The following is a 23,802-nucleotide window of genomic DNA, read 5'->3' on the forward strand; positions in this document are numbered from 1 at the left end:
CTCACAGTTTAAGGCCTGCCTCAGGCTCAGCGCTCACAGTGTAGAACATGCTTAGAATTCTCTCTCTCTCCCTCTCTCCCTGCCCCTCACCTACACCCTCTCTCTCAAAATAAATAAATTTATTTAAAAGAAAGCTTCTTAAAAAAAAAAAAGAATGAAATCTTGCCATTTGCAATGACATGGATGGAGCTAGGGAGCATTATGCTAAGCAAAATAAGTCCGTCAAAGAAAGACAAATATCATAATGATTTCACTCATATGTGGAATTTAAGAAACAAAACAAATGAATATAGGGCTAAGAAAGAGGCAAACCAAGAAACAGATTCTTAACTATAGAGAACAAACTGATGGTTACCAGAGGGGAGGCTGGCAGGGCATGGGTTAAATAGGTGATGGGGATTAAGGAGGGCCCTGGTGAGGAGCACCAGGTGTTGTATCTACGTGATGAATCACTAAATTCTACACCTGAAAGAAATTTTGCGCTGTATGTTAACTAGCTGGAATTTAAATAAAAAGTTGGGGGAAAGAACGTTTAGTTCAAATAATAAACTATAAATAAAATTATAAACTATTAAATATAATAATTAATATAATATAAACATATAAGTATACTAATGTTGTATATTCATTTGTGGAAATACCCATATCAGTAAATATAATAATAAATGTAATAAAATATTAACTAAGTTTATTTAAAATAAACTGAAGTTTATTTTATCATTAACCCTGATTTAAAAATGAAAAAGACAAAGGAAATAAAAACTCAACCCATTTTCAGTGCTAATTAGTGAGGAAAACGCAATAGTGTACCTCACATATTTTTGTGGAGGGGCCATTCTATAGGGCAACTGGTCCTGGGTCTATACTGCTTCTTAAAACATTGGGTTGTTACGTGCCACCAATATGCACACACACTCACACACACACACACACACACACACATACACACAGCACTGGACTTTCTGGTATTTTTGGCTTCTACAGAAATAATAAACACATCCTAGTAAATCCTGTCCCCCTTGACTTTCTCTTGCACTCACCTGGCAAACCCACCATCCTGCATCAGCCAACACATCCATCTTATACTTCTACACCCAGCTCTGGAAGTGACTGGAAGGACTTTGAACACATATGTGTAAGATAGCAAGCTCTGCCATGAGTGAGTGAAAGAAATTTTCTCTTTTGGAGAAACTGGTAGTGATCAGTTCATAAAAGTGAAAATCTTTGAACACAGGTTCTTATAATAAAAGTAAACATATGTAACTCACATTCAGTTGGGAATCCTCCTCCTCTGAAGGACTGAGATAAAATTGGCTTGGACTCTCTTGTCTCCATTTCCATACCCTGTGGAAATCCAAAGCCGTCCTCAAGATTTCTGTTCTTTTCCAGAGATGTTCTGTTACCATAGCCACCTGGCCTCTGGGATCCTGACTCCACATCTCTTCCTATGTCCTATGATGTATCTGGATTGGACTCAAATCTATTCTGTTTCAAGCCCAACTGTTCTAACACCTGGTGGTACAGTGCAACTCAGTTCTAACACGTAGTGCCCAGAGTCATTGGCAGACCCCACAGGTTTAAGAACACCATCCCCACCAAGACTGCCCCCACTTCAGACCCCTGTATCGAGTGTGGTCCCAGGCCACCTACACTTCTGACCAACCAGCTACAAATCCAGAGGGTTCTCACAAACCTCCTCAGGTTCTATAATTCACTATAATGACTCACAGAACTGAGGATAGCACTACTCTTGCATTTACAGTTTTATTATAAGGGATACAAATCAGACCAGCCAAATAAAGAGACACACAGCGTGAGTTCTAGGAGGGTCCTGAACACACGATTTCTGCACTCTCTTCCCATGGAATGAGAGAACCTCATACTCCCAACAATGTGTTCACCGAACAGGAACCTCTGCTGAGCTTTTGTGTCCAGAGTTTTATTGGAATTTCATTGTTTAGGCATGATTGGTTAAATTAGGATCATGGGATTGAATTCAGTCTGGGTTTGAACCCAGAACTGAGGCTGGGTTGGCTCAAAACCCCAATCCTCTAATTAGAGATCGGTTATTTCTGGTGACCGGTCTCCATCCTGAAGCTATCTAGGGTCTCCCCGCCCCCACTCCCCCAAATGCCTTCACTAGCAGAAACTCAGAGGAGTGATCCAAGGGACTCGTGTGTAATAAAGACACTTTATCACGCAGGAAATTCCAAGGGTTTCAGAAGCTTCATGCCAGGAACCTGGAAATTGCTTTTCAGAACTTCCAAATGACTTGAGCAGGGAGGACCCCACCCTATTCCAGTGATTCAAACAAGTGACCAGCCCAAGTAATCGCTACATTCCATCTCCCTGGCCAGACTGCTATTCAGGGACAGGCTTATGGAATTCTTGGTGAGTAAAGGACTCTTGCCTCTCAGGATCGCTAAACTGGTAGAAAGAAAGGTCAGCCTAGCGATGCTAGTGCCCATCTTTCCCACCATATGTCGAGAGCCTGCTTGAGAATGAATCCCAACGAAGGAAAACAAAATCAAGAGATGGAGAAAGAACTCAAATACAAATGACAAAATTTGAGTCCCTGAATCCAACCATGTCTACCTAGATACCTGGGTTTTTTTCCCTCATGCCAGAGAGAGTTAAGTTTCTATCATTTGCAATTGCAAGAGTGTTCGTTTCTTCTTCCTCCTTTTCACGTGCAGTAAACCAAATTCCTCTCTTTGCTTCATGCACAGCAGCTTCCCCTCTCTGAGGTGGGCATCTGCTGACATCTGTGCCTGCTGGGCACTGCAGAGTGTTTCCACAAAGACAGTTTCCTCCATATGAGATATATTGGTGCCATTAAGATAAACTTTTTTTCACTTTGTCATAAAAATATTATGTAATCAAGACTGTATGAATATACAGTTTCTTATTTACCTTTAAATGTTTTTCAATCAACAGATATTTATTTAAAACTATACTCTAGGGGCATCTGGCTGGCTCAGTTTGTTAAGCGTCCAACTTTGCCTCAGGTCATGATCATACAGTTTGTGGGTTCAAGCCCCACATCAGGCTCTGTGTTGACAGCTCAGAGTCTGGAACCTGTTTCAGATTCTGTGCCTCCCTCTCTCTCTGCCCCTCTCCTGCTCATACTCTCTCTCTCTCTCAAAAATAAATAAAAATATTTCTAAAAGTTTTAATTAAAAAAACACTGTATGCTAGTCATATACTGGTCAACTAATATTTTTGAGAATTTCCTCATGTCATAAAAAAGACTTTGTAAGTATCATTCATTACTTTTAACCAGCACAGAATATATAATCACACAGAAAGGGGTTTTTTAAACTTCATTTTTTGGGGTGCCTGGCTGGCTCAGTTGGTAGAACATGCAACTCCTAATTTCAGGGTTGTGAGGTTTTTTTTTTTTTATTTTTAAATGTTTATTTATTTTTGAAAAAGACAGAGAGACAGAGACAGAGCACAAGCAGGGGAGGGGCAGAGAGAGAGGGAGACACGGACTCTGAACCAGGCTCCAGGCTCCGAGCTGTCAGCACAGAGCCCAGTGCAGGGCTAGAACCCACAAGCCATGAAACCATGACCCAAGCCGAAGTCAGACGCCTAACCAACTGAGCCAGCCAGGTGCCCCTCAGGGTTGTGAGTTTGAGCCCCACATTGGGTGGGGAAATTACTGAAAAATAAATTGTAGGGGCCCCTGGGTGGCCACTCAATTGAGTGTCCACCTTTGGCTCAGGTCATGATCTCGTGGTTCATGAGTTTGAGCTCTGCATCAGACTCTACACTGACAGCTCAGAGCCTGGAGCCTGCTTCAGATTCTATGCCTCCCTCTCTCTCTACCCCTCCCCTGCTTACACACTCTCTCTCTCTCAAAAATAAATAAACATTTAAAAATGAAATTTAAAATGAAATTTTAAAAAAGAACTTGATTTTTAAGCAGTTTTAGGTTCACAGCAAGATTGAGGAAAAGATAGAGATTTCCCATATACTCCCTGCCCCCTTACACATAGATTTAAAAGTAAACCTCTGTTGTAGAACATTTAGCTTGTCTCCAAATTTTATGAATAATGATAGACACATAATGCCATCTAAATCTCTTATCATTTCCTTAGGATAGATTCTCAGAAGTCAAATTTCCGCAAGAACTTCATATTACCCCCGAAAAATGCAGAAAAGAATTTACCAGTCGCTGCTGTCGTAGCGTGTCTGTCCCCTCTGACCCCACATAGCCTGAAGAGATCTGGCCTAAAGTGCTTTCAGATGGCAGGAGAATCACACTCCTGGGGAGCTTCTGTTCCCTCTGAGTGCCTCCCCCAGCTGTCCTTAGGGGCTACTGACTGACCAACAGCTGCCCCCTTCACCATGCGGTGGGCAGCCTGTCAACCCGAGAAACCTCTGGAGGCCTAGTGCACATATCTGTTTGCAGGGATTGTTTGAAAAGAATGGCATTCAAGGCAAGCCTGGAAGAGAGATGCCAACACAGGAAAGTCAGGGCTGTGACCCAATTTCCATTTTTAAGGCTCTTTTTTTCTACTTAAAAAAATTTTTTTCCTTAATAAGCATGTGCGATTTGTAACAGACAAAAATTTTAATTTATTGGGAAAACAGCAAAAAGAGTTTCTCAAATTTGGTGTGGGGCTGGAGATAATCTTCTGGTTCCTGGAAAAGCAGCTGTAGCTATCTGGCTTGGCAATGCTTCCTACAAGTCACTGGCTGACTCAGAAAAACACACACGCACTTTAGTCATCCCAAGAACAGGCTGATTCCCTCTGGGGCCACTACGAAAGGCAGCTGATGACTGTCTTCAGACCTGGAAGAAAGTTCTATCCTGTGATGTGTGTAACTAAGGGGTGGATCTAAAACCAGTCAATGCGAGCCTCCAAAACACAGATTTTTGACATCTTGCCAAAACTCTCTGTCAGAGTTGTCCAAAGATAAAACCAGTTGCCCAGACGGGGGTGACCTCTCCATCCCACAGAGTGTTAAAGCACACGCTGCCAGCCAGCTGTCCTGGGGGGAAGAGGAGGGGGAGGTGGCAGCGACCCACGTGTAAGGCAGGACATTGGTTCTCAAACTTTTGGCTCCTTTACACTCTTAAAAAATACTGATCCCAAAGAACATTCTGTCTATCAATATGCACCATACTAGAAATTAAAACTGAGAAATTTAAAAATACTTGTGAGTTTATTTTAAAATAATCTGTTCATTATCCTAAAGAGCATATTTTTATAAATAATAACTGTATGTCCTCAAACAAAAACATTTAGTTAAGGGTATTGCTTATGCTTTTATTATCTCTTTACTATCTAGAGTAATAGAACACAAATGCATATCATCTTCTACAATAAATCTGTTGCAATATGTTCTTCAGGCTGAAAAATAATGAAGAAAACCCATCCTCCCAGATGTAGTTGAGAAGAGAGAGATATTTTAATTGCTTTTTTCAGATAAGTGCATATTTTTCTTTGATACTACACCAAAACTTTACTAGTGGGAGGTTTTTTATTTTGAAGTCTATTTATTTATTTTGAGAAAGAGAGCATGCAGGAGGGGCAGAGAGAGGGCGAGAGAAAATCCCAAGCAGGCTCCACGCTTTCAGCACAGAGCCTGATGTGGGGCTTGATCTCACAAACCATGAGATCATAACCTGAGCTAAAATCAAGAGCTAAACACTTAACCCTACTGAGCCACCCAGGCACCCCGACTAGTAGGAGTTTCTTAAAGGTTGGTTGCAGTGTGGAATCTGAAACCACATCAATGAACTTTTCCTACTACCTGCACTCCTATGAACACCAGACTAATAGAGGCAAGTAGCACCTTAGTATTGTTAGGAACTAGTCTTGACCTCAGGGACATAGCCACCATGGGCTCCCAGACCACAGTTGAGAATTGCTGGAGTAGGGGCTTGAAGTAGGAAACTGTGAGCCATTTGTTCATTTCACACACATGCAAAGAGCACTTACTGTGTTGAGCACCTGGGGTATAATCATGACAGAGCCACAGACCCTATACCCTATACATTTAATAATAAGAGAAAACACTTACTGAGTGCTTACCATTATCTGGGTTCTGCATCAAGTATTCTACATGCATTACCTCAAACAACTTTATGAAGGGAAATTACCTAGTTCTACAGATGTAGAAACTTAAGCTTAGAGAAGTTACAAACCTTACACCGGGTCACAGAGCCTGGTGAAGCCAAGATTTAGAGCCAAGATTAGATCAGCTAGGCTAAACTGTTTCTTTGCACATTAAGAAAAAAAAAATGTTTTTATCATAAAAGATACATAACACGGAATTTACCGTTTTAGCCATTTCTAAGTGTACAGTTCAGTGGCAGTAAGTATATTCATGATATTGTGCAAACATCACTGCTCTCCACCTCCAGAACTTTATCATCCCAAACAGAAACTCTGCATCTTTTCTCCCTGTCCCTCTGCTCCTGCAGCCTGTATTCTACTTTGAATCAGTATGAATTTGTCTATTCAAGGTACTTCATAGAAGTGGAAACACAGGGGGCGCCTGGGTGGCTTAGTCGGTTAAGCGTCCGACTTTCGCTTAGGTCATGATCTCGCGGTTCGTGGGTTCGAGCCCCGCGTCGGGCTCTGTGCTGACTGCCAGCTCAGAGCCTGGAGCCTGTCTCAGTCTGTGACTCCCTCTCTCTCTGACCCTCCCCTGTTCATGCTGTCTCTCTCTCTCTCTCTCCTAGAAATAAATAAAACATTAAAAAAAAAAAAAAAAAAGAAGTGGAAACACAGTATTTGTCCTTTTGTGTCTGGCTTATCTTACTTAGCATAGTGTTTTTAAGGGTCATCCGTGATGTAGCATATATCTGTCCTTCATTCCTTTTAAAGGCTGGATAATATTCCATTGTGTGCAGAGACCACATTTTTTTTGTGGTCTTATCCATTCATCTGTTCATGGATGCTTCTCAGTACATTATTTTATTTTTAATATTTTTTTAATTTTTGGGGCGCCTGGGTGGCTTAGTCGGTTCGAGCCCCAACTCGAACCCCTTAGTGGTTCGTGGGTTCGAGCCCCGCCTCAGGCTCTGTGCTGACTGCCAGCTCAGAGCCTGGAGCCTGTTTCAGAGTCTGTGACTCCCTCTCTCTCTGACCCTCCCCTGCTCACGTTGTCTCTCTCTCTCTCTCTCTCTCTCTCTCTCTCCTAGAAATAAATAAAACATTAAAAAAATTTTTTTTAATATTTTTTTAATTTTTCAAGGTTTATTTATTTTTGAGAGAGAGAGAGGGAGAGAAAGAGAACAGGAGTGGGGTAGAGAGATAGAGAGACACAGAATCCAAAGCAAGCTACAGGCTCTGAGCTAGCTGTCAGCACAGAGCCGACGCAGGGCTCAAACCCTTGAACTGTGAGATTCAAACCCTTGAACTGTGAGATCATGACCTGAGGCGAAGTCGGACACTCAACCGACTGAGCCACCCAGGTGCCCCATTCTCAGTACATTTTAAATAAACAATTAAAGGGGCGCCTGGGTGGTTCAGTCAGTTAAGTGTCTGACTTCGGCTCAGGTCATGAACTCATAGTTCATGGGTTTGAGCCCCACATTGGGCTCTCTGCTGAAAGTTCAGAGCCTGGAGCTTGCTTCAGATTCTGCTCCCCCTCTCTCTGCCTCTTTCCCGCCTGAGCTCTGTCTCTCTCAAAAATAAATAAACCTTTAAAAAATTAAATAAACAATTACAATGTGCTGTGATAGAAGTGCACGCAGGTTCTAAGAGGGAAACCCAGAGGAGGAGGAACCAATCTAGCTGAGGGTGTGGCAGCCAGGGACTGGTGTCTGCACAAAGGCATGAAGGATTGGTGGGAGATGGCCAGGAAAAGAGATAGGAAGGGGAAATTCCTGTACCAAGGCCTGGAGGTGTGGGAGAGGTATAATCCTCAGAACTGAGGCAGGTTTGTGTGAAGAGGGGCATGGGGTGAGGCCATAGATATAACATCAATGACATTACAAAGCACGTAAGACAGATGGGTGCTGTGCAGAGCCTCTTGGCTGTTTTAACTTATTTAAACATTATAGCGACCCTATGAGAAAACCAGCACTTCTTAAGTCTATTCTGAGGGTCAGGCACGGTTCTTACTGCTTTGTATGCAATAACCAATTTAATTTCCACAGCAACTGTGAGATTGGTACTATCATCATTCCCATTTTAAGGACCGGAAAGTAAGGCATGGAGAACTAAAAAAAATGTGCCTGATGTCATGCTAGTAAGCTGGAATTTCGACTAATTTTGGCATCTATGCTCATCACCTGACATCACCTGACAGCTGAGGACATCAGGACAAGGTAAGGAATTTAGACTTTCACCTGTCAGGCCCACTGGGCAGGTTTAGGCAGAAAGCAACTGGGTTCTGATTTGCATTTTATAATCATTCTAGTTGCTGTCCGGAAAATGATAAGCAGGAACAAGACTGGAGGCAGAAAGACCAGTAGGAAGCCAGACAAGAAAGGACGAGAATAGGGCAGGGCAGTTGAATTACAGACGAGTGGGAGGTTTTGAGAGACATTCAGGACACAGAAGAGCCAGCCAAGGGTGATTTAGGAGACAGGGGACAGGGATTTCCTGCCTGGTTTCTGAGAGGATGACAGTTCAACCGTGGAGATGGGGGCTACATGACAGTCCTGGGCACATCCAGGGAAAGATATCTAGGCATGTAAGCTCCATGAAAGCAAAGATCTTTGTTGGTTTCATTCGCTGATGTGGCCCAGTGCCAAGAACAGTACCTGGCATAAGAAGACACCAGTATATAGTTGTGGAGGAAAAGGGTGTGGGTCCACAGGAGAAGAGAGCTGTGGCCTGGAGGTCAGGGAATCATGATGGGGGCAGGAGCTACGGACACAATCACGGAAACTTTGCTGCTCTGTGTTCTTCAAGCTTGGTGTGCAATGAGAGCAACCAACATTCGAAAGGTGCTTTCCAGTTTATACAATATACTGTCTCAAATTCTTTTCCTTTTTAATTTCTCTTTTTAATGCTTATTTATTTTGAGAGAGAAAGAGTGGGGAGGGGCAGAGAGAGGAACACAGAGAACCCCAAGCAGGTTCTACTGCTCACACAGAGCCTGACGCGGGGCTCGATCCCATAAACCCTGAACTGTTTCACAATGAACTTTTGCATCGGTATGCATCTGTGTATCCCGCACCTGGATCACAAGAGAGAGCACTCCAGCACTCAAACATGTCCTTCACTTGCCTTCTCACCACTCCCCACCAGAGACAAGCATTCTGGTTTCTATGACCTTCCATCAGTGCATGCACTCCTATCAGTTCATAAATTTCATATCCGTGGAATAATACAGTCTGTATTAATTTGTGTCTGGCTTCTTTCACTCAATGTAATACTGGTGAGACTCGTCCATGATGTTTTGAGTTTCAGTATTGTGTTCTTACGTGTTTCCAGAAATGCAATTATCTTGGAGGATAATAATTTCTATCTCTAAAGGCTGCTATGGAAATTAAATGTGATTGTGCCTGATGGCCATCCTACAAAATGAATGTTTATCGATTACTTCGTTTTGGTTCAGTGCCAAAACAATTTAATCTTCATGGAAGAACCATTATTCCTCTTCACACAATTTGGTGATATTTCAGAGAGGAGTAAGGAATGAAAACTGGAGAACCAGTTTTCTAGGGGAAGAGTTTCCTGATTTGTAGCCTTTGCCAATTTTTGTGGTGTGATACTCCCACTGTGGCTGATATCAAGATGCCAAAAGTTTAACAACTGACCTAGAAAATTTCTGGAAATTTTACAATAAGCTCTTTAACACTGCCATGACCCATGAATAATTCACAGACACTGAAGCTCAGACCATCTAAGAGTCTTGTTCAAGTTCCCACACCTGGAAAGTGGGATTGAAGACCAGCCTTTTCTGATAACTCTAATTGTTTATGCTTTTCCTCCCTCTACAAAAAATTCTTTAAAAATGAGCTGGCATTGGGGGACCTGGATGGCTCAATCAGTTGAGTGTCTGACTTCAGCTCAGGTCATGATCTTCCAATTCATGAGTTTGAGCCTCATGTCGGTCTCACTGCTGTCAGCCAGTCAATACACTTCAGATCCTCTATCCTCTTCCCTTTCTGCCCCTCCCCTCCTTAAGCTCTTTCTCAAAAAAAAAAAGTAAAATATTTTTTAAAATTCATGCATATATGATCAACTAATATTTGACAAGAGAGCCAAGAATATTCCATGGGGAAAGGATAGTCTTTTCAGTAAATGGTGCTGGGAAAACTGGATATTCACATGTAAAATAATGAAATTGTATTCCTATCTTTATCTTTTAAAATATTTATCTATTTTGAGAAACAGAGAGAGAGAGAGCATGTGTGTGCACAAGCAGGAGAGGAGCAGAGAGAGGGAGAGAGAGAGAATCCCAAGCAAGCTCCACACTGTCATCTCAGGGCCTAATGCAGGACTTAATCTTATGAACTATGAGATCATGACCTGAGCCAAAACCAAGAGTCAGACACTCAACCAGCTGAGCCACACAGGTACCTCTGGACCCCTGTCTTTATACCACTAATGATAATCAACTCAAAATGGACTTAAAGACTTTAATGTAAGACCAGAAACCATAAGACTCCTAGAGGAAAACATGTGGAGAAAGCTCCTTGGATTGGCCTTGGCAACAGCTTCTTGAATATGATACCAAAAGCACAAGCAACACAAGCAAAAACAAGGTGGGGCTACATCAAACTGAAAAGTTTCTGCAGCAAAAGAAATGATCAACAAAATGAAAAAGTGACTTATGGAATGGAAGAAAATATTTGCAAACCATATGTCAGATAAGGGATTAATATAAAATTATATAAAGAACTCAAGTATCTCAAATAGCAATAATCCACTTTAAAAATGAGCAGAGGACCTGAACAGACATTTTCCCAGAGAAGACATACAGATGGCCAACAGACACATGAAAAGATGCTCAACATCACTCACCATCAGGGAAATGTAAATCAAAACCACAATAAGATATCACCGCACATCTGTTAAATTGGTCTATTATCTAAAAGACAAGAGATACCAAGTATCATCAAAAATGTGGAGAAAAGGGAACCCTTGTGCACTGTTGATGGGGATGTAAATTTTTATAGCAACTGTGGAAAACAGAATGGAAGTTCCTCAAAAAATCAAAAATAGAATTATCATATGATCCAACAAGCCTACTTTTGGTGATATATCCAAAGGAAATGAAGTCACTATCTTAAAGAGATATCTTCACCTTAATGTTCATTGCAGCATTATTCATAATGGGCAATATATAGAAACAATCTAAGTGTCTGTCAATAGATGAATGGATAAAGAATATTATATGTGTGTGTGTATGTATGTGTGTATATGTATGTATGTATGTATGTATGTATATATCCTGCCATTTGCAACATGGATGGACCTTCAGGGTATTATGCTAAGTGAAATAAACCAGGCAGAGAAGGAAAGACTGCATGATTTCTTTTACATGTGGAATCTAACAAAAGCTAAACTCAAAGAAACAGAGAGTAGAATGGTGGTTGCCAGGGGCTTAGGGTGGGGAAATGGGGGAGATTTTGGCCAAATAGTAAAAAAAAAATTTTTTTTAATTCTATGAGATAATGATATGCCTGGAACAAAGTAAATGGTACGTATTATTATTTCTTCCTCTGTGGTCTCCTATCAAGTAAAATTGTGACTTCCCTTTCCTTTTGCTTCCCCGAGATTTCACCAGATACACAAATATTATTTAGTAGATTGGCTATACGGTCTGTCATGCAACCAAGATTTACCTTTTCTAGAAAATCTGAGTAGAATTCATTCCATTTCAAAACTGGATACTCGTGTGGACTCAATTATTTCCTCACCCCAAATCCAGAACTTAAGGGTCCTTCCTACTCTTTTTTAGTAGGTAGATGAACTATATGCTAGAAATAGTTGACATAGTATTAACTCTCCAAATAAGCATATTTGAAGAGAAAGTTTTAGCTTCAGGAAAGAAAAAAAGAAGAGTAGCATTGGATACAAGAAATGATGTTGAATAGCAAAGGAGTAATTTGTTGAGCGCCATAGAGGCTGTGTAATATAGTGGTTGAAAGTGCAGGTCATGGGGAGGACAGTGGTGGTTACCAGGAGTTGGGGGTGGCGGGAATGAGGAAGATATTGCTCAAAGGGCACAAACTCCTGTAATTAGATTAACAAATTTGGGGTTCTAACATATGGCTTGGGGATTATGGCTAGTAATAGTGTACCATATACTTGAAAGTTACTAAGAGAGTAGATCTCAAATGTTCTCACCACAAGAAAGAAATAGTAATTATGTGAGTGGATAGGGGAAGGTAGTAAGTAGTAACACCATAGCGATAATCATTTTGCAATTTATAAATGTAACAAATCTACATGTTGTAAAACTTAAACTTACATAATGTTATGTGTCAATTATATCCCAATAAAGTTGGGGAAAATTAAGAAGAAAAAAACAGAGTGAAGGTCATAGAGCAAAATGACCTGGATTGGAGTCTAGATGTATAAAGTCTAGCCTTCTCCTTACCTTAGTTTTACCACCTAGAAAATGGTGATAGTAGTACCTAATAGTAATATCTAAAACAGTTGACATGAAGGCTAAATAATTTAATACAGGTAAAATCCATTGAAGTGCCTAGGTTATAAGAAGCACCTAGTGAATGTTAGTTATTACCATGCATCAGGTCTGCTTGGCACTGGGTCACAGGGAGGAACAAGATAAACAAGCTTCTTGCATTAAAGAGCATAACCTTCTAGGTAAGCGGTGTACCAGATTTCTTGTTTGCTCTCCAGACCCACTTGCCACACTTCTCCACCCTGCTCTGTGTCTCCAGAGGTGACTGAAAGACCTCCGTGGATCTTCAGTTGTCTTTTGTTTTCTGGTTCTCCCCCTGACAGGTGCTGCCTACATTCCTGTATCAAAGGCCACAACTTCTGTCAAGCAGCCCACTCTGGTTCAGGAACAGACCCCTCCCTCTCCCTTTCAAGCTTGTTACTGGTAATACTCACCCCTATTATTAGATCAGGATTTTACACTATCTCTTGTTGGTTCCCTGAAACCTTATCCACACCTGTCTTTAAATTATCCAGTTTTTTAAATGTTTTATTTATTCATTTTGGGAGAGAGAGAATCCCAAACAGGTTCCATGCTTTCAGCACAGAGCACAACATGGGGCTCGATCTCACAAACCGTGAGATCATGACCTGAGCCAATATCAAGAGTCAGGTGCTTAACTGAGCCACCCAGGCACCCCTAAATTATCCACTTTTAAGCATGTCTTTCCCACAGGGATCCTGGCCAATGCAAGGGAAGACAGACAATAAATAAGTAAACAAATAAATGAACCAGATAAGTTCAAATCAAACCAAAATAATGTGAGGTAATATGATAGAATAATAGGAAGGCTATTTTTTATTATTTATTTACCACAAGTAAAAAAATGTTTATGGCATGAAATTTCCCATCATAATCATTTTTAACTATAAAGTTCAGGAGTAGATATATTCGCATTGTTGAGCATCCAATTTCCAAAACTCATTTTAATCTTGCAACACTAAATTCTATACCTATTAAACAGTAACTCCCTCCTGTCCCTAGAAACCATTATTTTACTTTCTCTATGAATTTGACTATTCTAGGTACCTCATACAAGTAGAATCCCACAGTATTTGTCTTTTTGTGACCCCTTTATTTCACTTAGCATAATATCCTTACAGGTCGTCTGTGTTGAAACATATATCAGAATTCCTCCCCCCCCCTTTTTTTTAGGGCAGAAAAATACGCCATTACATGTATATGCCACATTTCACTTACCCATCTTTCCTTCAAGGGACAGTTGGTTGCTTCCACATTTTAGCTATCATGACTAAACCTTCTGTGAATATGGTTGTACAGACATCTTTTCAAGACCTTGATCTCAGTTCTTTGGGGCATATACCCACCAGTGGCATTCTGGATCATATGACAATTCTATTTTTACTTTTTTGAATAATCTCCAACTGGTGGTGCACAAGGATTCCAACACTACTTACCTTTTAACATATTTAAAAAATTATAGTACAAAGTACTAATTTCAAAAGGTAGTGAGGAGGGGCGAGGCGAAATGGGTGAAAAAGACCCAAAGGTACACACTTCTAGTTATAAAACAAGTAAGTTGTGGGATGTAGTGTACAGTGTGGTGACTGTAGTTAATAATACTGAATTGCATATTTCGAAGTTGCTTACAGTAGATCTTAAAAGCCATCACAAGAAAAAATTGGTTTTTTGTAACTATGGAAAGTGATGGATGTTAATTAGACTTATTTTGGTGATCATTTCACAACCTATACTAATGTCAACTCATTATGTTGTACACCTGAAACTAATAAAATGATATATGTTAATTATACTCCAATAACAACAAAAAAAGGTAGCAAAGGATAAATAGTAGGTATTGGTAGTTTTGTGATCGTTCAGAGGTAGACCAGGTTTAGACACACATTTTCAATTTTGGAGTCATTAGCATATAGACAGTATTCAAAACCATGAGACTGGATAACCGCCCCCTCCAACACACACACACCAGGAAGGTAGTGTTAATGACGTGCTTACCATGGGAGGCACTATTCTAAGTGTGTTGCGGACGAAATGACACAAAGACAAGACACACACAAAAGACAGACACAGACACAACTCCGGCCAGAGGAACAATTCTACGCAAGCCCCTCTTGCGGTTTATTTTATACCCCGGTAACTGGATACAAACTGAAATCTACAAGACGCATTCCTTTACCAATTAAGGGCAAGTAGCCAAACACATTTCAAGGACAGGGGGGAGCAAAGGGAGGAAGCGACCACAACATGTTTACTAAGAGGCCTGCCCACAATTCCAGCCTTCTTCTTACTTCTAAGGAGGGCATGTTCCCTCGTTTGCAAGAAGACCATTAAACTTGGATATTGTGTGCAGGCCTCCTGGCAGAGCATCCTGTTTGCAGGCATGCCTTGCCCAGGCAGGGAGCCCCATGTGCAGGCACATCCCCGTGTCCCTAACCACGCTTTCTTGTGGTCACTGTCAGGCTCCCACATAAGTGCTTTGCAAGTATTATCTCATGCAATCCTTACACTAGCCCCATGACATAATTATTATCTTAACCCCCATTTTGCAGTAACTTACCTGAGGTCCTGCAGTGACTAAGTGCTGGTGCTGTGCTTGGAACCAGAGCAGTCTGACTCAAATGCCTGCATTTTGATTTCCCGTGAAGCTCACGGAGCAGAAGCTTACACGGGCCCTTCCTGGATGGGGAGAGCTGCTGCAACGTGGTTGCTTTGTCATGTGTTTTTGAAATCCTGCAAAGGCAAAATCATTTCACCACAAGCAATTAAGACCACTCTTTCCTTCCACTGCAACTATGCCTCATGCAATGTGGTGGTGGTTGGCCACAGAGATTTGGGGGGACATTGCTAAAGATAAGCTAATTTGGGGATAACTTAAGTTTTGGTCTAGTTGGATATATTTATGTGGTTCATAATCACTTTCACATATAGGCATTAGTAGCCATTCTGGCATAGGAAAAGCTTCCAAGAATATTCTTAGTGCCCACTCTACCAACAGTACTGGAATTATGACAGCTAGTGCGGAGACAGCAGTGTTCATCAGTTTTCAATATGAACTCATCCTGTGGTGTCCAGCACATGAATGTGGGCAGTGGAGGGGAAACATTAATGGATCCTGAAGTTAGTCTGTGGACTAACTTCCAATTATCAGATGTATAAGGTGATAAGGGGGAGGATATGGTTCTCATTGGCAGCGAATCAAATTAGAAATTCTCTCTTGTCAGAAACATACTCAATATATACTTTTTTTTCATTTTTGATGAAGTCATTTAAGATAGAATTTATTAAGGGGCACCTGGGTGATTCAGTCAGTTAAGCGTCCAACTTTGGCTCAGGTCATGATCTCACAGTCTGTGAGTTCGAGCCCCACATTGGGCTCTGTGCTGACAGCTCAGAGCCTGGAGCCTGATTCTGTGTCTCCCTCTCTCTCTGCCCCTCCCCCACTCGCACTCTGTCTCTCTCTCTCAAAAAATAACATCAAAATATTTTTTAATAAAATAAATATAATTTATTAAAATTTGTTTGTAGGACACATTACCACAAATGGCAAATGAGTCTGTGACGTCTTCTGATCCCCAGTATGTGTTGTTGTTCCACACCAATTCTATACCAACTGAGTGTCCAACACTTCAATTCAATTCTGACACTAAGTTCCAGAGTTAGCGCTGGCCCCACAGCCTCACAGGATTGCTCCCACCTCAGATGCCAGCCACAAAGTGGGTACTCAGGCTACCCACACTTCTGCTCAGCAGATTACAAATTCAGGGGCTCCCACAATGCCATTCTTGGGTGATAATTCACTACAATGACTCACAGAATTTGGAGAAGTACTATATTTACTAGTACATAGAAGGTAAGCAGCCGGATAAGGAGATACATAGTCAGAGGGCTGGAAGGGGCAGGAGTACAGAAGTCTGTCCCCAGGGAGTCAAGGTTTGCCTCTCTCTTGGCACATGGATGTGTTCACCAACTCAGTTCTCTGAATTTTATAGTTCAAGAGCTTTTAAACTTTTTTGAATGTTTATTTTATTTTTCAGACAGAGACAGAGCATGAATGGGGGAGGGGCAGTGAGAAAGGGAGACACAGAATCTGAAGAAGGCTCCAGGCTCTGAGCTGTCAGTAAAGAGCCTCACACGGGGCTCAAACCCACAAACCATGAGGTCATGACCTGAGCTGAAGTCCAATGCTCAACTGACTGAGCCACCCAGGCACCCCAAGAGCTTTTTAACAGTCTCCAGTCCCCTTTGTTTTCCCCAAAGTCAGAGGGTGGGGATGACCCACCCTCTACCCTTCCATTTGGCCTTTTTGGTGACCGGCCCTCATTCTGAAGCCATTAAGGGGCCCCATTCTATGTCATTGTATTAGCATAAACCAAGTGTGGTTGAAAGTGGCTCATAAAAAACAACAAAAGACATTCCTGTCACTTAGGAAATTCCAACAGTTTTAGGAGCTTTGTGCTGGGAACTAGAGACAAAGACCTAATATATACTGTAACAGAGTCTGTAGTTGCATACGCATTGAAATCAGGCCTTGAATTTCTCATTTATTTTACTGAAACCTTCAGAAACATCAGGTTTTTCTTCCAAGTTTTTTGAAAGAGATTTTAGAATCTTGAAATGTTTTTGTATCTGTATTGCAAGATTTGAACTTTATAATGGGTAGACTCTTACTAATTTTGACTCTTTAAAGAAAAATCCACATTGGTATATGCTTTTTTAAATTTTTTAATGTTTTTTTTTTTATTATTTCTGAGAGAGAAAGAGACAACGTGAGCAGGGGAAGGTCAGAGAGAGAGGGAGACATAGAATCTGAAGCAGGCTCCAGGCTCTGAACCGGCTGTCAGCACAGAGCCTGATGCGGGGTTCGAACACAAGAACTGTGAGATCGTGACCTGAGCCAAAGTTGGGCGACGCTCAACCGACTGAGCCACCCAGGGCCCCCCCCGCCCCCCGCCCCGGTATATGCTTTTAAAATAAAAAACAAAGCAGCTATTATAATTAAAACCATTTCATTAATATCCTCATAGAAGACAGAGCATCTACCAAATAAAAACAGGATGTTACGAAAAAGGAAAAAATTTTGGAAATTAAAAATATAATTGCCAAAGACTCAATAGAAGTGTTATAAGAAGGTAAAAGAAATCTTCCATAAAATGAGAGAACGTGCCTGTATACAATGAGAGACAAAAATAGGAAGTCTACCATTTGACTCACCAGAGATCCAGCAACAGAACAGAAATGGTGAGGATAAGATTGACAGAGAACTAATAGATTAGAAATACTTGGAGCTGAAGGACCTGAGTCCTCAGGTTGGAAAGTTCACAAAAGCCCAGCATGATGAGGGACTCATCTGACAGACTGTCAGATTGTCGTGAAAGTAGGACCATGACAAAATTGGTCATGAGAAATACTGGACGCCAGAAGACTGACAATTTCCCTCAAATTTGGAGGGAATCTGACTTTACAATCGTACAATTTAAATAGAAAAGAGATGGGCACCTGTGTGACTTAGTCAGCTAAGCTCCTGACTTCAGCTCAGGTCATGATGTCATCAGTGAGAGGTGTGAGTTCAAGCCCAGCGTCGGGCTCTCTGCTGTCAGCGTGGAGTCCGCTTCGGTTCCTGTCTCTGTCTCTCTGCCTCTCCCCAGCTCATGCCTTCTCTTTGTCTCAAAAAATAAACAAAAACATCAAAAAAACATTTTTTTTAAATACACACAAAAGAGAAAATCACTGGGAATAATATCACATCCATGTATCCATTGTTCAAATGTGGCGACATTTTTTCATTCTTGCTTCAGAAAATAAGTACAAAATAGAACACCCCACACCCTAAGGCCACTATTCTCACAAATTAGGTGTGTAAATTCTAGTGTATGTTTTCACACTTTTACTTCCTGTACATGTAGCTATACACAACAGTGTGAGCCATATGTTTGATGGTATCTGAATTGCAATCAGATGGTATATACATATCTTTCTGTAGTTCGTTTGCCACTTTATCGGTTCTATCCACAGGCCATGGAGCTCACTGCCAGGGGCACATGCAGGTTTTGTGGGGTCTGAAAAAAGAATATTGTATTCGCTTTGGCAACACATGCACCAAGAAAAAGGATATTAAACTATGAATACAAAATTAAAGCAACGTTTTTATTCAGAGTAAGAAAAGAAATTATAGGGGCGCCTGGGTGGCTTAGTCGGTTAAGCGTCCGACTTTCGCTTAGGTCATGATCTCGTGGTTAGTGGGTTCGAGCCCCGCCTCAGGCTCTGTGCTGACTGCCAGCTCAGAGCCTGGAGCCTGTTTCAGTCTATGACTCCCTCTCTCTCTGACCCTCTCCTGCTCACACTGTCTCTCTCTCTCTCTCCTAGAAATAAATAAAAAACATTAAAATAAAAAAAAAGAAAAGAAATTATAGCACAGCACAACTTTTAGAAGGCTCACAGACAGAGAAAAGCAAAACTTGTTATTAATTCACCACATGACGCACCTCTGTGTGGTTTTTTCATGCTGTAACTTTTAGCTGCTTACTTTGTTATAGCCTTTTCATAGGATAACGATTTTGTAATATTGTTTGCAAAAGAGAGCATAGAAAGATAATTTAGTCCCTTATGGCTGAACCAAAATGCGCTCTTCGTAGCTGATAGTTTAGGAAAATTCCTTTTTGCTTCACAGATCATGTAAGGTGATAACATAGAAACTGCAAGAATTGTTATCACCTTTAGGAATGCTTCCATTTTGCACTCTGAGTTTTTGCTTTTTCATAGCAACCTGCTCTTATTTTATGGGTGCACCACCTTTTATGAGCATACTGATTAGATGATTTTTTCTTTAGTTTATTTATTTATTTTGAGAGAGAGGATGCCGAGGAGGGGCAGGGAGAGAGTCAAGCAGCTTCCATGCTGTCAGCACAGAGCCTGATGTGGCCTTGACCCCATAAATTCTGAGATCATGACCTGAGCTGAAATCAGGAGTCAGACATACAATCCACTGAGCAACCCAGGCGTCCCCAGATGATTCTTTTTTCTTTTAATGTTTTATTTATTTCTGAGGGAGAGAGAGAAGAGAGAGACACAGTGTGAGCAAGGGAGGGTCAGAGAGAGAGGGAGACACAGAATCTGAAGCAGGCTCCAGGCTCTGAGATGGCTGTCAGCACAGAGCCCGATGCGGGGCTCAAACCCACGAACTGTGAGATCATGACCTGACCCGAAGTTGGACGCTTGAACACACTGAGCCACCCAGGCGCCCCACCCAGATGATTCTTTAAATGTTTATTTATTTTTTAGAGAGACAGAGCATGAGTGGGGGAGGGGCAGAGAGAGAGGGAGACAGAATCCAAAGCAGGCTCCAGGCTCTGAGCTGTCACCAAAGAGCCCAACGCAAGGATCCAATTCACAAACCATGAGATCATGACCTGAGCTGAAGTAGAGGGCTTAACTGAGCCACCTAGGCATCCCCAGATGATTCTTTTAAATGCATTTCCTTAGTTTTTTGTTTGTTTGTTCCCCTGAGTTATCGTGGCTTTCTCATGTTACTGCTTGTTTCTGTTAGTTTATCTTGTCTTTACTGTTTTCCTTAAATGTTCCATCATATTTGATGGTGTACACATGCCTGAGCATGGGACAAGAGGGGAGCTGCCTGTAACTCCCACTGGGGAAGACAGAGAGCTGTGCTTTATAACAAGCAGGTGGATACCCAGGCACTCTGTTTGGAAATCCTAAAGACCAGACACAGAGGACGTCCTAATTCATGCCGTGTCTTTAGAATACACCAACATTCTCACGAGGCTTGCAGGGAGGATCCTGGCAGCCAGCCCCTCTGCACACAGGGATGGGAGGGGAGGGTTGAGTAAGGCTTCAGCTCTGCAGCTCTCTTCTATCATGAGGATAGTGGTGGCAAAAACATTGAGAAAACTAGCATAAACAATTTCATGATTATTTTGGTTTTTACAGTTTTCCTGGCTACCCTTTGGAGAGGTCTCTTCTGCCATCTTCCTTTCAGCATAAGAAGGCAGCTTTCAGCAAGATCTGGACCTCTGGAATTTTGCTTGAGGGCTGCTCAATGCTCTTCCTCTTCCACAGCCTCCCAGCTCAGAAAACACTTCTCAATGCTCATCTTAAGAATGTGATAAAGACGCAAAGATGTGACGAATACGAATGCCGTATTTTCAATTTTTGAAAACTGGGTCAGTCGCAGATCTGAATAGCACTGAAACACAGCTGCTTTCATTTTTTTCTTTTCCTGACAACAACATCTAATTTTAAACTGCAAGAACAACTAAATCAGAAGTGTGTGTTTGATTATAATATGAGAAGGTGGATCTTGCATTAAATATATGGTTCCAGTTCAGAGTGGAGGTAGGCTCCAGTTTGACTTAAAACCACAGAGCTCTATGGGATGCCCGGGTGGCTTAGTCGGTTGAGCATCTGACTCTTGATTTCAGCTCAGGTCATGATCTTATGGTTTTGTGAGATTGAGCCCCGCATCTGGGGGCTGCTGACAATGCTGAGCCTGCTTGGGATTCTCTCTCTCCCTCTCTCTCTCTCTCTCTGTCCCTCCCTGCTCATGCGCTATCTGTCTCTCTCAAAATAAATAAATAAAAAAAAGAAAGAAAGAAAAGAAAAAAAACCACAGAGCCCTAAATCCATAGAGTTTCTAATTTGCAATATGCTTAACATAGTGGGATGTTCCCTAGCCATCCCAACACGGACGCAAGGCCAAACTGGTTCTGTTCAGTGTCACTTTTACAAGGGGACAAGGGGTTTCCCTTCAGAACACCATAACCCATCCAGGAGGCCACATCCCTTCACCCTACGTTCTGGGGCTTACCAGAGTCAATGTTGCCAACATAGGAAGGGGCAGATGGGAGAGAAAGTTTGCCAAGACCTCCAGGGCCAAAGTGCTCATTCCAAACCAGGTGCTCAGGGCCAGCTCAGTTCCACAGACTATGATGGTGCCCTGCACTTGGCAGCGGGAGGGACAGTTGGTCACAGAAGTAGCTCCCACTTCATGGTTCCACCTCCCTCCAGTTCTGCCCAACCACCTCCTCCTTTCAGATTTCTCCACATCTTCCTCTTCTGTTGTCCATGGTGAGGGCCACCCCCACTCCCTTCTCCTCTGTCTTCAGACTGTGGTCATGTATGTGGTCTCTGTGAGCAGTAAAGCCTGCAAAGTTGCAAACCAAACTTTTTGCCTGGAGAGGTAGTGACTCACATCTACCTTTGGAGGTAGTGACTCACACTCACATCTACCCATACATGCCAGGAGTGGGGATGGGAGCTACCGTGAGGGATGAAATTAACAGGTTTCTGGATCTTAGTGGTACTATAGGGCATGGTGAGGGTTTTTTTTTTTTTTTTAAGATTTCCTGCTTGAATCAACTTTTTGGATCAACTGGCCCTTTTCTACTGAAAAAGAAGGTTTCCTGCTATGCTATTAGTAGCCACATTTCATCAGGTACCTATGAATGTCCGTGCCGCCTCAGATGCATTTCATCATTTCTTGCAAGGCCCCAGTATCTGCAAACTGCTATAAATAGAGAAACAGAGGCTCCCAGAAGCTGATTACCTCACTCAAGACAACCCTGCAACTTAAGTAATGGAATAAGAATTTGATTATTAGTCATTTCTAAGAGACCGAGTGCAGGGTCAGACTCATGGGCTGTCCAGACTAGTCTTTGTGACAATGGCACAAAGAAAGCATTTAGGAAGGCCTGCTTGCAGTTCCTTAGCTCACAGGTTAGATGTGAACCCACTACATTCCTATCTACCTAAATTGACCTGTTAGGAAACTAACATGAATTAGGTATTGACTACATGCCAAGCACTGTACCGGCTGCTTGACACTTCATCTCAATCTGCTTGTTTACCTTCTTATGAAATAAGAATTGTTATTCCCACTTTTCTGATGAGGAAATTGATACTCAGTCCTTACATATATATAACTGTTCTAGGGTCAGATAGTCAGTAGAGCCATGACTTGAGCTCAGCGTGAAAAGATTCCGGAGTCTTCTCCATGTGGCTTCCACTAATCGCAACCTATTTCTCTTAAGGCCATTCTGATGGCCCTTGAAGCATCAGGACAAATCCTTTTGTGAGGAAGCATAAGAAAGTTGTATCTGGGGGCGCGTGGGTGGCTCAGTTGGTTAAGCATCTGACTTCGGCTCAGGTCAGATCTCATGGTTCATGGGTTCAAGCCCCACATCTGGCTCTGTGCTGACAGCTCAGAGCCTGGAGCCTGCTTCAGATTCTGTCTCCCTCCCTCTCTGCCCCTTCCCCGCTCATGCTCTGTCTCTCTCTGTCTCAAAAATAAATAAACTATAAAAAAATTTAAAAAAAAAAAAGAAAGTTGTATCTGGAAAGGCTCCGTGTTGATGCCCTCCAGGCCTTCAGTATGCATTATTCAAATGCTAACTGAGAACTTGGATGACATAATGGTGTCAGTGTCTAAAAACATCTAGAAAAGTTTCCATTTATATTTGTGAAAATCTGCTTCTGCTCACTACAGGACAATCGAAGCCAAAAGCAGGCAGACAGTCATGTGCTAGTCTGCAACTTCTTGTGGGAGGGGCTATCTTCGTTCATCTGTTCTGTAGCCCCTGGCATAGGACCAAGCACATCGTGATGATTGCCATTTGTTGAGTTACTTTGCAAAAGCTTCATCTCACTTCATCTCCACTGCAGACCTGCAAGGTAGATAATCTTATCTCCATTTCACTGATGCAGACTCCCAAGACTCAGAGAGAGTAAGCAACTTGCCACCATGAGTAGCCGAACTGGCAAAACTCAGGCTACCAGAGAAGGCTTCTTAGAAGAGGTCCTCTTGGAGGACAGTGAGCAAGGGTGGGACCTCAAATGACAGAATACAAAGAAGTTTATTAGAAAAATTTCATTTTGGAGTGAAACTTAAATGCCATATGAGGTTTCAGAATTAAGGGTCTTGGCAGAGGGGTGGTCTGCAGGTAACAGGAAGCAGTGGACATGGTGTTAGAGGAAGAATAAAGTCAGGAGGTAAAGGCCTAAAACATTTCTTTAGTCATCAAAGGGTTAAATGGCCAATACACTACCCTAGTTTGGCATGCGGAGAGAGCTGTTAAAAGTGACCTGGTGACTGAGAAAATAACTATAAAGACTTCACAGTGACTTGACTTCAGTTGCCAAGTTTATTTTGACCTATGCTATTAGGATTATGTATGCCCCCAACTTCGTATGTTGAAC

The 23,802-nt window shown here is 41.9% G+C and overlaps 1 long non-coding RNA gene across 1 annotated transcript; it reads right to left on the reverse strand.

Annotated features, from left to right (window-relative positions):
- Positions 1-1,283: 1,283 nt before the first annotated feature.
- LOC120229584 lies at positions 1,284-18,165 on the reverse strand. The gene is made up of 3 exons (XR_005527783.1): positions 18,091-18,165; positions 15,152-15,324; positions 1,284-1,344 (listed from the first exon to the last, which is right to left on the reverse strand). It is a non-coding gene; the product is annotated as an uncharacterized LOC120229584 (long non-coding RNA).
- Between the last annotated feature and the right edge of the window lie 5,637 nt (positions 18,166-23,802).

The sequence above is a fragment of the Hyaena hyaena genome, unplaced genomic scaffold (assembly GCF_003009895.1).
Source record: "Hyaena hyaena isolate Hyena2069 unplaced genomic scaffold, ASM300989v1 scaffold_34, whole genome shotgun sequence".
In the NCBI taxonomy this organism is placed as follows: Eukaryota; Metazoa; Chordata; class Mammalia; order Carnivora; family Hyaenidae; genus Hyaena; species Hyaena hyaena.